We start from the raw sequence: 17,152 nt of genomic DNA on the forward strand, positions 1-17,152 counted from the left end.
GATGGATATGATGATCCTTGAGCTATTCGCGATGTTTGACACCGTGAAAGTAGAAATCGAAAAGGAGCATCAATTGTTGATGGTTTGTAAAACCGCTAGTTTCAAGAAGGGCAATGGCATGAAGGGATACTTCATTAAAACGGCAAACCAGGTGCTGGTTTATGAAGAGATCCAAGGTCGAACCCAAACCCAAGACTAAGTGCTTCTGTAATGAGGGGAACAGTCACTGAAGGGGAACTACCCTAGATACTTGGTAGATAAGAAGGATGGCAAAGTCAACAGAAGAATATTGGATATACATGATATTGGTGTGTACTTTACTAGTACTCCTAGTAACACCAGGCTATTATATACCGATTCGATTGATAAGTGTTAGCAACTCGAAATGAAAGCTACGGATTAAACGGAGATTAGCTAAAGGCGAGGTGACGATGTGTGTTGGAAGTGTTTCCAAGGTTGATATGATCAAACATCGCACGTTCCCTCTACCATCGAGATTAGTGTTAAACCTAAATACTTGTTATTTGGTGTTTTCACTGAGCATATACATAATTGGATTATGTTAATGAAAAAACGATTATTCATCTAAAGAGAATAATGGTTATTCTGTTTACTTGAATAATACATTCAATGGTCTTGCACCTAGAATGAATGGTTTATTGAATCTCGATCATAGTGATACACATGTTCATAATATTGTTGCCAAAAGATACAAAGTAGAAATGAGAATACCACTTACTTGTGGCACTGCTGCTTGAGTCATATTGGTATAAAATGCATGAAGAAGCTCCATGCTGATGGGTCTTTGTACTCACTCATTTTTGAAATGTTTGAGACATGCAAACCATGCCTGTTGGTATAAACGCATGAAGAAACTCCATGCAGATGGGTCGTTTGGATTCACTTGATTCTTGAATCACTTGAGTCGTGCAAATCATACCACATGGGCAAGATGACTGAAGACCTCGTTTTCGAGTGAGATGGAACAAGAAAGTAACTTGTTGGAAGTAATACATCTTGATGTATGCAGTCCAATGAGTACTGAGGCACGCAGTGGATATCATTATGTTCATACTTCACAAATGATTTGAGTAGATACTAGTGTATTTACTTGATGAAATACAGGTCTGAATTATTGAAAAGATTCAAGTAATTTCAGAGTGAAGTTGAAGATCATCGTGACAAGAGGATAATATGTCTATGATGTGATCGTGGAGGTAAACATATATGTATCTGAGTTGCAAGTTTGGTAAACGTTTAAGGCAAGGTGAAAATAGTTTCACGTGAAAATTTGTTTCACAACTCATGCCACCTGGAACACCATAGACCAATGGTGTGTCCGTATGTCATGGTCATGCCCTATTAGATATGGTGCATGCTGTGATATTTCTTATCAAATAACCACTATCGTTTATGGGTTAGGAATTAGAGACAACCGCATTCACTTTAAATAGGGCACCACGTAATTCCGTTGAGATGACACCATATGAACTATGGTTTAGAGAAACCTAAGTTGTCATTCTTAAAAGTTTGGGGCCATGATGCTTATGTGAAAGATTTTAGTTTGTAAGCTCGAACCCAAAGCGGATAAATGCATCTTCATAGGAGACCCAAAACAGTTGGGTATACCTCCTATCTCAGATCTGGAAGCAAAAGTGTTTGTTTCTAGAAACGGGTCCTTTCTCGAGGAAAGGTTTCTCTCGAAAGAGTTGAGTGGGAGTATGATGGATACTTGATGAGGTTATTGAACCATCACTTCAACAAGTGTATGGCAGGGCGCACGAAGTTGTTCCTGTGGCGCCTACACCAATTGAAGTGGAAGCTTATGATGGTGATCATGAAGTTTCGGATCAAGTCACTGCCAAAACCTCGTAGGTGGACAAGGACGCGTACTACTACAGATTGATAAAGTAATCATGTCTTAGAGGTCATGTTGTTGGACAACAATGAACCTACTACGACATGGAGAAGCGATGGTGGGCACGGATTCCGATGAATGGCTGGAGGCCATGAATTCCGAGAGAGGATCCATGTATGAAAACAAAGTATAGACTTTGGAAGAACTACTTGATGATCGTAAGACTATTAACTATGGATTGGTCTTTAAAAGGAAGACAGACGGTGATGGTGAAAAGTCACCATTAAGAAAGCTCGACTCTCGCAAAGATGTTTTCGACAAAGTTTGAAGAGTTGACTACGACGAGACTTTCTTATTCGTAGCGATGCTGAAAGTCTGTTGGAATTATGTTAGCAGTTGCTGCATCATTTATGAAATCTTGCAGATAGGATGTCAAAATATTGTTTCCCCGACGGTTTCCTTGAGGAAAGGTTGTATGTGATACAACCAGAAGATTTTGTCGATCCTAAAGGGTGATAACAAGTATGCAAAGCTCCAGCGATCCTTCTATGGACTGGAGCAAGCATCTCGGAGTTGGAATATACACTTTGATGAGATGATCAAAGTTTTTGGTTTTATACAAAGTTTATGAGGAACTTGTATTTCCAAAGAAGTGAGTGGGAGCACTATAGAATTTCTGATGAATATATGTGGTTGACATATTGTTGATCGGAAATAATGTAGAAATTATGGAAAGCTTAAAGGATTGTTTGAAAGGAGTTTGTCAAAGGAAAACCTGGATAAAGCTACTTGAGAGTTGAGCATCAAGATCTATGAGGGTAGATCAAAGTGCTTAACAGAACTTTCAATGAAATACATGCCTCGACAGGTTTTGAAGGAGTTCAAAATAGATCAGCAAAGAAGGAGTTCTTGGCTGTGTTATAAGGTGTAAATTTGAGTAGGACTCAAAGCCTGGCCACGACAGAAGAAAGAGAAAGGACGAAGGTCGTCCCCTATGCGTTAGCTGTAGGCTCTATAGTATGCCATGTTGTGTACCGCACCTGAAGTGTGCCTTGCCATGAATCGGTCAAGGGGTACAGAAGTGATCCAGGATGGATCACTGGATAACGGTCAAAGTTATCCTTAGTAACTAGTGGACTAAGGAATTTTTCTCAATTATGGAGGTGATTAAAGAGTTTGTCGTAAAAGGTTACATCGATGCAAGCTTTGTCACTAATCTGGATGACTCTAAGTAGTAAACCGTATTCGTATAGTGGAGCAATCATTTGGAATGGTTACAAATGGCGGGTAGTAGCATCCATAGGATGACGTAGAGATTTGTAAAGCACACACGGATCTGAAAGGTTCAGACCCGTTGACTATAAACCTCTCTCACAAGCAAGACATGATCGAACCCCAGAACTGTATGGGTGTTGGATTCATTGCAATCACATAGTGATGTGAACTAGATTATTGACTCTAATGCAAGTGGGAGACTGTTGGAAATATGCCCTAGAGGCAATAATAAATTGGTTATTATTACATTTCTTAGTTCATGATAATTGTCTATTTTTCATGCTATAATTGTATTAACCAGAAACCGTAATACATGTGTGAATATATAGATCACAATGTGTCCCTAGTAAGCGTCTAGTTGGCTAGCTCGTTGATCAATAGATGATCATGTTTTCTTGATCATGGATATTGCATCTCATTGATAACGGGATCACATCATTGGGGAATGATGTGATGGACAAGACCCAATCCTAAGCATAGCACTAGATCGTCTTGTTCGTCTGCTAAAGCTTTTCTTATGTCAAGTATCATTTCCTTAGACCGTGAAATTGTGCAACTCCCGAATATCATAGGAGTGCTTTGGGTGTACCAAACATCACAACGTAACTGGGTGATTATAAAGGTGCACTACGGGTATCTCCGAAAGTGTCTGTTGAGTTGTACGAATCGAGACCGGGATTTGTCACTCCGTGTGATGGAGAGATATCTCTGGGCCCACTCGGTAATCCATCATCATATTGAGCTCAGTATGACTAAGGGGTTATCCACGGGATGATGTGTTACGGAACGAGTAAAGAGACTTGTCGGTAACAAGATTGAACAAGGTATAGGGACACCGACGATCGAATATCGGGCAAATATCATATCGATAGACAAAGGGAATTGCATACGGGATTGATTGAATCCTTGACATCGTGGTTCATCCGATGAGATCATTGTGGAACATGTGGGAACCAACATGGATATCCAGACCCCGTTGTTGCTTATTGGTCGGAGAGATGTCTCGGTCATGTCTGCACGTCTCCCGAACCCGTAGGGTCTACACACTTAAGGTTCGATGACGCTAGGGTTATATGGGAATAGTGTACAAGGTTACCAAAGGTTGTTCGGAGTCCCGGATGAGATCTCGGACGTCACGAGGAGCTCCGGAATGGTCCGGAGGTAAAGAATTATATATAGGAAGTGAGGATTTGGTCACCGGAATTGTTTCGGACGACACTGGTAATGTACCGGGACCATCAGAAGGGTTCGGGGGGTCCACCGGGAGAAGCCACCAGCCCCAAAGGCTAGCATGGGCCAAAAGGTGGAAGGGAACCAGACTAGAGTGGGTTGGTGCGCCTCCCACCTAGGCCCAAGGTGCAGCAAGAGAGGGCAGGGGGAAACCCTAGCACAGATGGGCCTAAGTCCCATCTAGGGTGCGCCACCCCCTCTCCCTTGCCCTGGCCGCCACCACCAGCCCTAGATGGGGCTGCCGCACCCTTTGGGGGTGGTAACCCTAAAGGGGGCGCCCCCTCCCTCTTCCCTATATATAGTGGAGGTTTTCGCTGATTTGAGACGCACGAAATCTCTCTCTCGGCGCAGCCCTGTTCCTCCTCTTCCTCCTCTTCCGCGGTGCTTGGCGAAGCCCTGTCGGAATACCTCGTAGCTCCACCGCCACCATGCCGTCCTGATTCCGGAGCTCTCCCTCAACCTCTCCCTCCTCCTTGCTGGATCAAGGCGTGGGAGACGTCACCGGGCTGTACGTGTGTTGAACGCGGAGGTGCCGTGATTCGGCACATAGATCGGAACAGGTCGCGATCTGAATCGCTGCGAGTACGACTCCATCGATCACGTTCATAGTAACGCTTCCGCTTAGCAATTTTCAAAGGTATGAAGATGCTCTACCCCATTACTCGTTGTTGGTTTCTCCATAGATAGGTCCTTGTATGGCGTAGAATTATTTTGTATTAACTACGTTCTCCAACATGATTTCTATAGGTATGTAATGTTTTCCGATCTGTGGGTTTTCTTTGGCCAAGTTGATCTGTCGATCTTCAATGGAAATGGTGCATAGTAGTTGATTCAATCTTGCGGTGTACTCACCAGGCACATATTGTATTGTTGTTACTAAGGATGAAACAATGGGGTTTAATAATATTGATTGGTTTTATTTTGTCTATATTTTTGTCATCTTGCTTATAGCGTTACTCGGTCTGTATGAACTTAATTACCATAGAAGCACGCACGAGTCAGGCGGAGTAATAGTAGAAGATGCAGACAGGAGTCGGTCTACTTGTAATAGACGTATTTCCTATGTATTTGATCATGCGTTAAATAACGTCATAACTATGCTATTTTCTATCAATTGTTCAAGACTAATTTGTTTACCCATCGTATGTCATGCTATTAAGAGATAAGCCTCTAGTGAAAACTATGACCCTCGGGTCTACTTTTATCATATTCCAAAAACCAAAAAAATATTACTGAAATTTATTTACATTTATTTTAATTTGCAATTTACCAATCTACTACTATCAGACTTAATCCTTGCCTCTAACGAGTACAAGGGGATTGACAAACCTCTTGCTCGCATTGGGTGCATGTATTTGCTCTTTTGTGTGTAGGTGATTGTGACGGTTGTTTGCTTGGTTCTCCTATTCCTTCATTAAACTTTGGTTTTTAATGGAGGGAAATACATTTTTCATTACTTTACTACATCACACTTCTTCGGCGAAATCCCAACGACATCACAAGTAGCAGAAGAATTTCTAGCGCCGTTGTCATGGAGACATCATCAAACAACTATAGGTCCCTTTATACAAATTAACATTTAGTTGTTCTACTTTTTACTTGCCTAGTTATCTTATCCTTATCTTTGACACACAAGAACAAAAAATAAAAGTAGAAAATAAGATAACTGGATCCTCATTCGCTTGTTAATCTTTTCAAACTTGCTGCGTGTTATAAACCAATAGCTAATAATGAAGAAGTGATAATAGAAAATGTTATTGGGATACTCTGATTGAATAAAATGCAGGATCGCAATGTTGTTATTATAAAATCTATGAACGCCAATTGTGTTGATTATCATGATTGGGGTGATAATTATGATGCTTTATGTTATCTTGAAAATTCGTTTGAGCTTTATGATGAATCTATTATTGATAATGATATTTGCAATAGTACTAAAAATGGGTTTGGAAGAGTGTCAACTTTAGGTAATAATGATCCCACTACTTTGGAGAATGATCAATCTTCTGAATTTTTTGATAAAAGTGGGTTTGGACAGGTCATGACTTTAGTTGATGTTTATCCCACTATCATGGAAGATTATAAGATTTACATGCATATGGATCATAAAGGGAATGTTTTTCATGATAGTTATATTGTTGATTTTGATTATGACCCTACATGGTCGTTGCCTCACCCCCCTGAAGAAGGCGTCACTATGTTAGGAGAAATGACACAGGGCCACCTGCTTAAGTGGCCACTTAGTGATTTAGAGGAGATTATTCCCCATGAATTCTCTGGTATTGACGGTGACCCTGCCTTCCTGAACCTTGCCCCCCTTTTCAACTATGCTGGCACCAGAAACATAGCCCAGGATATTCCGCAACCATCGAAGAAGGATCTATATGCTGAATGCGGACCATCTGCAGACAAGCCACCTGTACCAACTGTATTCCCCAAAGGACATAAATGGAATGAGTATAAGCCCGATGAACTGTCGCTATCGGACTAAATGTTGAGGACCCTCTCAACTCATCTTAATATTCTACACGGCGATGTGGTACGTAGATCAAAAGAAGGTCAAGAAGGTTACTCGGCCAAGGTTGTACATGGTTATAATTTTGTCCTTCAGTTTTTGGCCGATAAAATTGAACTGCCATTTAATGAGGTGATCCATGGAAATATCTTCTACGTGAGTGCACTCTCCCGAGAGTTAATGAGGCTTTGGGAACTTCATCGAGCTTTAGATCCACTACTCCGACATAGTAAAGTGCCTTTACCTGGTCCTTTTTACATACACTATAACAACCTGGAATCTGAAATTAGCGAGGAGCTCACCTCATACTATGGCCCTGTTTCTTTAAAAAGTCCTAGAACTTTTTTTAGTCTCAACTAAAAAGTCTCTACTCCCTATCTGTTACAGGGACTAAACACTTTTTTCCAGGGACTAAACAGAGACTAGAGGTCATTAAATGACATGCAAAAAGACCATGCTACCCCTAGTAATGTGGTAGAAGTTATAAAATGACATGCTAAAAGTAGGGACACTGTTGGAAAAAGTGTCAAAAAAGTCCCGAAAAGTCCCTCTCATAGGGACTTCTTCCTTTAGTCCCAAATACCCCCTTTTAGTCCCTAAAAGCCCCTCCTGTTTCTTTCACATGGGACTAAAAGGGACTTTTTTTAGTCCCTGCAGCAAAAAGTCCCTGTAAAGAAACACCCCCTATATGTTACCATGCATGATTGCGACTCACCCACAATAGGACACCTTTCTCTTGCCAAACCGCGACACGTAAGTTGCTAACGTTCAATCATTTATAATGAAACATATATAGTTTACCTTCTAGTTTAATCCCATCCATACTATTTTCTTTGTTTTATTGCGCATCGACCGACATTGGATCGTAATCGCACTATTACTGACGCAGTGCTTGGCTTATTTCTTCAATTTGATGAGAGACCCCGAGAAGCAATGGACAAAATTGAAGGAGGTTTTAAATGATGCTCTACGCAACACTACTAGGTAAAACCCTAGCAGTAGCGCGTGTTTTTGAACTATCAGTAGCGCGGTGCCCGCGCTACTGCTACGGCGCTATAGCTAACTGTTTGCTCAGCGCCACTGCTAAAGTTTAGCAGTAGCACTCCTTAGACAATGCTACTACTCAATAGCATGCTTTTCTAACCCGCGCCACTAGTAAACGCACATATTTATTATATATATATATGTGTTGTATTTACACACAGTTACACATATTAATATACAACATCAATAACTATTGTGTCAGCACCTACATTTAGATTAAAGTGGATGGATGTAAGTGATCATGTTGAATTATAAGGAAATATGATATTGCCAATCGCAACATTATATTTTCCTCTAATTCAACTTGGTCACTTGCATGCATCCACTTTAATCAAATATATGACATATAACTCATCATCACCTTACTCATTTAATACCATACACACATGTCCAAAAAGACCTAGTTCAATATCGGTTATCTTTCGGTTAGTCGAGGATTTCCTTAAATAACTCTTATATCTCATGGTGTATATATGTTGGTGGACACTTTCTCACACTAATAGTTCAACTGTCGGTGATGGGCGTTCCTCCTCTCCTCTCCTTGTGCATTATACCAAGGTATATATCGGAAGAAGCAAAGAAGGAGGAAGCGCCCACTAGTAGAAAACGGGCCTTTGGCCAGGACCCTTTAGTCCCGGCCTGCCTCTGGGTCGGGACTAAAGGCCCGGCCACGTCGCCCCAATTCCCTATGCCTCCCTCGAGGCTATAGTCCCGGCCCATAAGGAACCTTTAGTCCCGGTTCGTGTCCCAAACCAGGACTAAAGGGCTACGCGGTGGGCAGCCCGCATGTGCACCACCTTTAGTCCCGGTTTGTGTCTCAAACCGGGACTAAAGTCCTCTGCCTATATATAGCACAGCCCCCTCTCCCCACTTCGTTGCATTTTTCTTGGATGGAGGATTGTGGGTGGGTGCTTGCTCTCCACTTTTTTTGATGCACTAGAGGTGTTTGTTGAAATGTGTGTTAGAGCGATGCCGCTTCAGTTCACCGAACACAACTACGATATGAGATGCCCGAGCCACTCTTAAACCTCTTCCTCTTTATTTCTACTTATTCTAAAAGGTTAGCAACTATATTTCCTCGTTTAGACCGTGCGGTACTAATTTTTAGGATCGTGATTGTATTTGATATACTGTCGTATAACGCAGAGATGAGCCATCCATGGATGTACGGTGATCGACGCACAGCCGCTTACAGAGAAGGTGTGCATTCTTTTCGAGATGCAGCCGATGCGAACAAGCATGGTGGTGGTTATATATTTTGTCCATGTGTTGAATGTCGGAATGAGAAGGATTACACTTCCTCAAGAGTCATTCAGAGCCACCTGCTTCGGTCCGGTTTTATGTCGGGCTATAATGTTTGGACCAAGCACGGAGAAAGAGGGGTTATGATGGAAGACGGCGATGAAGAAGAAGAGAACGATGATGACAACTACCGATCTATGTTCCCTGAGTATGCTGATACCGCAATGGAAGACAATGAAGAAGAAGATCAGGATGAAGAACGGGAACCAGATGAGCCCGCTGATGATCTTGGCCGAGTCATTTCTGATGCACGGCGAGGTTGCGACACGGAAAAGGAGAGGTTGCAGTTCGAGCAGATGTTACAGGACCACAACAAATTGTTGTACCCAACTTGTGAAGATGGCCAGAAGAAGCTGGGTAGCACACTGGAATTGCTGAAGTGGAAGGCAGAGACCGGTGTGACTGACTCGTCATTCGAAAAGTTGCTGGTACTGATGAAGAAGATGCTTCCAAGAAAGAACGAATTGCCCGCCAGCACGTATGAAGCAAAGAAGCTTGTCTGCCCTCTAGGATTAGACGTGCAGAAGATACATGCATGCCCTAATGACTGCATCCTCTACCGTAGTGAGAAGTACGAGAATATGGATAAATGCCCGGTATGCACTGCATTGCGGTATAAGATCAGAAAAGATGAGCCTGGTGATATTGAGGGCGAGCCACCCAGGAAGAGGGTTCCTGCCAAGGTGATGTGGTATGCTCCTATAATACCATGGTTGAAACGTCTGTTCAAAAATAAAGATCATGCGAAGTTGTTGCGATGGCACATGGAAGATCGTATGAAAGACGATAAGTTGAGGCACACCGCTGATGGTCGGCAGCGGAGAAAAATCGAGAGAGAGTTCCCGAGATTTGCAGCTGACGCAAGGAACTTATGGTTAGGTCTGAGTACAGATGGCATGAATCCTTTTGGGGAGCAGAGTTGCAGTCGCAGCACCTGGCCCGTTACTCTATGTATCTACAACCTTCCTCCTTGGTTGTGCATGAAGCGGAAGTTCATTATGATGCCAGTGCTTATACAAGGTCCAAAGCAACCCGGTAACGATATTGATGTGTACCTAAGGCCATTAGTGGATGAACTTTTACAGCTGTGGGCCGAACCAGGTGTATGTGTGTGGGACGAGCACAAACAAGAGGAATTTGACCTTCGAGCGTTGCTTTTCGTAACCATCAATGATTGGCCTGCTCTTAGTAACATTTCAGGACAGTCAAACAAGGGATACAATGCATGCACGCACTGTTTGGATCAGACAGAAAGTATATATCTCGACAACTGTAGGAAGAATGTGTATCCGTACAATCGTCGTTTTCTTCCGCCCAAGCATCCCTTAAAGAAAAAAGGCAAGCATTTCAATGGCAACGCAGAACCCCGGGGGAAGCCTGTGATCCATACTGGTGCTGAAGTATTTGATATGGTCAAAGATTTAAAAGTAATCTTTGGAAAGGGTCCTGGCAGCCAACCTGTTCCTAACGGTCCTGATAAGCGCGTACCCATGTGGAAGAAGAAATCTATATTTTGGGAGCTACCCTACTGGGAAGTCCATGAGGTCCGCTCGGCAATCGACGTGATGCACCTGACAAAGAATCTCTGCGTGAATATTCTAAGCTTCCTGGGCTTGTATGGGAAGTCAAAAGATACACCGGAAGCATGCGAGGACCAGGAACGTCATAAAGGAAGAGATGGCATGCATCCAGGGCAGTTTCAAGGGCGTGCCAACTACGCTCTTACTAAGGAAGAGAAGGAAATCTTCTTTGAAGTCCTGTTCAGTATCAAGGTCCCGACTGGCTTCTCGTCGAATATAAAGGGAATCGTAAATATGAAAGATAAAAAATTCCAAAACCTAAAGTCTCATGACTGCCACGTTCTTATGACGCAATTGCTTCCGGTTGCATTGAGGGGAATTCTACCGAAAAATGTTCGCCTGGCAATTGTGAAGGTATGTGCATTCCTCAATGCAATTTGTTAGAAGGTAATCGATCGAGAAAGTCTATCAGGGTTACAGATTGATGTGGTCCAATGTCTGGTCAGCTTTGAGTTGTTGTTCCCGCCATCCTTCTTCAATATAATTACACACCTCCTAGTTCACCTAGTCGAAGAGATTAGAATTCTCGGTCCTGTGTTTCTACACAATATGTTCCCCTTCGAGAGGTTCATGGGAGTCTTAAAGAAATATGTTCGTAACCGTGCTAGGCCAGAAGGAAGCATCTCCAAGGGCTATGGAACAGAGCAGTTCATTGAGTTTTGTGTGGACTTTCTTCCTGACCTTAAGCCGATTGGTGTTCCTGAATCTCGGTATGAGGGTAGGCTGACAGGAAAAGGCACACTAGGAAGGAAAGCAAAAGTATGTATGGATGGGCATTCTTTCTCTCAAGCACACTACACAGTTCTACACAATTCCACCGTGGTGGCTCCGTATATCGTGAGACACAAGAATATTCTACGCTCCGAAAACCCGGGGAAGGCTGACTCTTGGATTAAAGGGGAACACGAGAAGACTTTCGGCAGTTGGTTGCAGACACATCTCATGAATGACGACACCGTTGAAGATGAGTTGTACTGTTTGGCCAGGCCACCATCTTCGACTATATGTACTTTCCAAGGGTATGAGATAAATGGGAATACATTTTACACGGTTGCCCAAGATAAAAAGAGCACCAACCAAAATAGTGGTGTCCGCTTTGATGCAACACACGAGAATGGGCACTGTTTGGAAACATATTACGGGTACATAGAGGAGATGTGGGAACTTGACTATGGACCTACTTTTAAGATCCCTTTATTTCGGTGCAAATGGGTGAAGCTGACAGGAGGCGGGGTAGTTGTAGACCAAAAGTACGGCATGACAATAGTGGATCTCAACAATCTTGCGTACATGGACGAACCATTTGTCCTAGCCAATGATGTCGCTCAGGTTTTCTATGTGAAGGACATGTCTACATTAACGAAAAAAAGAAATCAGCAAAAGAAGATATCGTCCGATGAGCCAAAACGCCACATAGTTCTTTCAGGGAAAAGAAACATCGTGGGAGTAGATGACAAGACAGACATGTCAGAAGATTATAATAAGTTTCATGAAATTCCGCCCTTCAAAGTGAAAACTGACCCAAGCATCCTACTGAATGATGAAGATTCTCCATGGCTACGACCCAGAAGAAAACAGAAATAATAGATAGGAATATTGGTGCAATAATGTAATAATGTATTAAACCTTTTATGTAATGCATGTACGGAATGTACTAAATTTCAAACACTTCTCATTTTCATAGTATCCATGTAAGAGATGAGTTCTCGTTCGAAACCCTGATACTTCGAGAGAGATTGTCCGTTTTGTACACGAAATGCATCCAATTTTTGTCGTAGCCCTCTCAACTTTTTAACACATGCTATGTGGGTGAAATGATGATAGCATGCCAACTTTCAACATTTTCAGAGTTCATTTGTAGTGCTTTTCAATTTCAGGGTCAACTAGCTCAAAAAAATAAGTAAATGCACGAAATACACCAAATGAAGTCAGAAATTGTTGAAATTTTGTGATGTGCCTTTGAATGGTGCATTTTGAACACACAAAAAGTATGGAGTTCAAATAAGTTCAAAAAAATGAAATCCCTTTGTAAGAGATGAGTTCTCGTTCGAAACCCTCATACTTCGAGAGAGATTGTCCGTTTTGTACACGAAGTGCATCCAGTTTTTGTCGTAGCCATCTCAACTTTTTAACACATTCTATGTGGGTGAAATGATGATAGCATGCCAACTTTCAACATTTTCAGAGTTCATTTGTAGTGCTTTTCAATTTCAGGGTCAACTAGCTCAAAAAAAATAAGTAAATGCACGAAATATACCAAATGAAGTCAGAAATTGTTGAAATTTTGTGATGTGCCTTTGAATGGTGCATTTTGAACACACAAAAAGTATGGAGTTCAAATAAGTTCAAAAAAATGAAATCCCTTTGTAAGAGATGAGTTCTCGTTCGAAACCCTGATACTTCGAGAGAGATTGTCCGTTTTGTACACGAAGTGCATCCAGTTTTTGTCATAGCCCTCTCAACTTTTTAACACATGCTATGTGGGTGAAATGATGATAGCATGCCAACTTTCAACATTTTCAGAGTTCATTTGTAGTGCTTTTCAATTTCAGGGTCAACTAGCTCAAAAAAATAATAAGTAAATGCACGAAATATACCAAATGAAGTCAGAAATTGTTGAAATTTTGTGATGTGCCTTTGAATGGTGCATTTTGAACACACAAAAAGTATGGAGATCAAATAAGTTCAAAAGACCATTGCAGAACATATGACCAAATTAATACAAGTTCATCATCACATTAAAGCCAAAGAACAGTAGTGATCAAATGTTATTATTGCAAAAAATTAAATACATAAAGTTCTCTCATAAAACAACATACAACTATGTAAAACATTTAAATGCAACAACAAACGCGATCAAAATCGCAACTAAGGTAACAATTGACCCAACAGCATAATGATACTAAGCCTCTTTATCAATCGCATATTTTCTAATATTCCTAATCTTCAAGCGCATTTCATCCATCTTCAAGCGCATTGCATCCATCTTCAACCGCATCGCATCGATCTTCATCTTGCGATCATCGATGACATCGGCGACATGCAACTCGAGTTCCATATTCTTATCCTCAATTATTTTCAATTTTTTCTTCAAGTATTTGTTTTCTTTTTCAACCAAATTTAACTTCTTGACAAGAATTTTTATGTGGGTTGGAATTTCCGGTTCACATACCTCCTAGATTAAAAAAATATATGTCACATTGGTCGTCATAATTGTCATAAACACTAAATAAAACAAATAGTTATAAAAGATAATATATACCGCATCCGAATCATAGACAGGACGAGGGCCGACGGAGGCGGATACCAAAACCATCGCACTATATAATAACAAAAAATAATGAAAGTGAGTAATTTATACAAGTATGTATCTAAATCATACAAGTAAGATTTTTTTGATTTTAAAAAGAAGATAAGAACAAGAGGCTCACCACGGTGGTGCTCGCAGTTGGTGCACGGCCAAACCTAGACAAATATTAAGGAAAATGGAGCTTGGAGGTCGAGCTTGGAGAGGAGAAAGCTTAAGTAGAGTGGCTCGGGCATTTCATCGAACACGTCATGTGCATGAACTAGAGTGGCAAGAGCATGGCATGGTCACACTTCAACAACCAAAAAACAGGGGATATGGCGGGCAGGGGCGAGGGTTTATATAGGCAAAACTTTAGTCCCGGTTCTTGCCACGCCCCGGGACTAAAGGCCACTGCTTCCGGCCTTCTGGTCTGCCGAAAAAGGGCCTTTAGTCCCGGGTCGTGGCTCCACCCGGGACTAAAGACCCCCGTTAGTCCCGGTTCTTGCCACGCCCCGGGACTAAAGGCCCCTGTTTCCCGCTTTCTGGTCTGCCCGAAAAAGGGTCTTTAGTCCCGGGTCGTGGCTCCACCCGGGACTAAAGGGGTCTTTAGTCCCGGTTCGTGGCTCCACCCGGGACTAAAGATCCACCTGTATACGCGGGAGTTAGAAAATTTCGAACCCAAATCGTCCATTTTCTCTTCTTCTTCCTCTCGTTCTCCTGCCCGGCGCGGCAAGCGACGAACTCGACGACGCCATCAGGCTGCCCGCCGTCCTGCTCGCCGCCGCCTGCCGTCCTCCTCGTCGTCGCCGTCGTCCTGCTCGTCGCCGCCGTCCTCCTCGCCGCGCGCCGCCGTCCTCCTCGCCGCGCGCCGTCGACACCTCCGGGCGGTAAGCCCCACGCCCCCTCCTCCCCAACACTCCGGCCAGCACAAGCAAATAAGAAAAAGGAGAAGAAAGGAAGAAAAAGGAGAAGAAAGGAAGAAAAAGGAGAAGAAAAGAAGAAAAAGGAGAAGAAAAGAAGAAAAAGGGAAGAAAGGAAGAAAAAGGAGAAGAAAGGAAGAAAAAGGAGAATAAGAAGAGGAGGAGAAGAAAATAAGAAAAAGGAGAATAAGAAGAGGAGGAGAGGAGAAGAAGAGGAAAAATAGAAGAAGAGGAGAGGAGAAGTAGTAGAAGAAGAGGAGAAGTAGAAGTAGAAGAAGAAGTAGAAGAAGAGGAGAAATAGAAGAAGAGAAAAAATTAGTTTAGGGTTAGAAGAAGAAGAAATATATTTTTTGTCATTTAATTTTGCTATTGTATAGTGTATATGCTTAAGTGTTAATAGTGTTTCTTAGATTATTGCTATTGTATATGCTTAAGTGTTAATAGTTTAATTTTTCTATTGTATATGCTTAAGTGTTAATAGTTTACTTTTAGCAAGAAAATTAATAGAACTAGTTTAATTTTGCTATTGTATATGCTTAAGTGTCCGGGACTGGGCTCCGCCCGGCTGGTATTTTAGAGTTTAGGTTCTAGCCAAGACCCGGGACTAAAGGTCCTCCTATATAAAACGAGCCTTCGAAGTTTCCGCCCGGCTAGTTTGTTAGTTTATTAGTTAATCAAATGTCCGTTTTCTGCAGAACTATGGATCCACATATCAGGAACCTCGAAGAGGAATAACTTCTCGAAGATATAATCAAAGACGGCCTCGACGTTGAACCAGCCGAATCTCCGACGTCATATCTAAACGACTCCGGATATGGAATGGAGGTCGAGCGACACGAAGATGAAGCCGATGGGGCAGGAGATAGGTCCAATGACGGAGAAGGTGATAGCTCCACTGATGGAGAAGCCAGTGGAGAAGCCGGTGAAGAAATAATAAAGTCCGGCGAGGTATACATATGAAGTTCCACAATCACTTGTAATATGTGAAAAATATTGGAGATAGCTCTATATTGTATACATATACATTCATTTGACGAATGTTTCTCCCTCTTAGGCCTCCACATCGACCAAATCTATGAAACGAGGCCCGACTAGAAAGTTGGATGCACGGACGCATTACACCTTTGAGGTGATAATGCCTACGGGCGAACCCAAGCTTCCTAAGAATGCTGCTGACACATTCAAGAAGCAATGTGGAGTTCTCGTTAGGGATCACGTCCCGATCAGCGTTCGGGAGTGGAACAAGCGCAAAGGGGCAGCCGATAGTGACTACGTCGCCTAAAGGTACAAAGATAATCTTTGGAATGATCTCATGTCACATTTCAACCTGCCAGAATGTGAGAATGAAGACGCCGCAGACAAACTGAGGGCCAAAGTCAAGCAGTGGACTCTAAAGAAGATGGCCGAACTGTTCCGTAGCTGGAAGAAGAAGCTATGGAAAAACTATCTGGAGACAAAGAAAGTGCAAGTATTCGAGGGGTATCTAGCCAAGCAGGCGAATCACTGAAGGAATTTCAAGAGTACAAGGAGTCAGAAGATGCCCAGGCATTATCAGAAAAGAACAAGAAGAAATATCACCACAAGCTGGGGCCAGGGGGCTATGAGACTGCCATCCCAAAGTGGGAAAAGAAAGAGCAAGATCTGATAGATAAAGGCATCGTACCTGAACCACTCCGTGATGAGTGGGAATTGAGAGCAAGAAATTGGTTCCTTGCGCATGGTGGGTCGTACGACGAAACAACAGGGGACCTCATCTGCAATGACAATCTTAGGATACCCAGGGAGAATTGGAAAAGGATAGTGAAAGAAATTAAGGAGGGACAAAGAAAGTTCACTGCAGATAGAGATAAAGATTTGCTCACACTGGTCCTCGGCAATTACGAACATGGAGGACGAACGCGAGGCTTTGGGTCCATCTTACCCGTGGTGGCTTGGGTTTGCCAGAGACCAAGACACTTACAGAAGCCGAGAGAGAGCAAAGAAGCGACAGCAGGATGAGGAGAATGACAAGTTCAACCAGTTGCTTGCCAGGATTAACGAGCAACAGAAGCAGATTGATGAGCTTAGAGGAGTACCGCGCCAGGAAGATCCTGCACTTGATATTACCGGCGCCCCATCTAAGCGGAAAAGCAGCGTGGC

This window comes from Hordeum vulgare, chromosome 6H (assembly GCF_904849725.1).
Source record: "Hordeum vulgare subsp. vulgare chromosome 6H, MorexV3_pseudomolecules_assembly, whole genome shotgun sequence".
NCBI lineage: Eukaryota > Viridiplantae > Streptophyta > Magnoliopsida > Poales > Poaceae > Hordeum > Hordeum vulgare.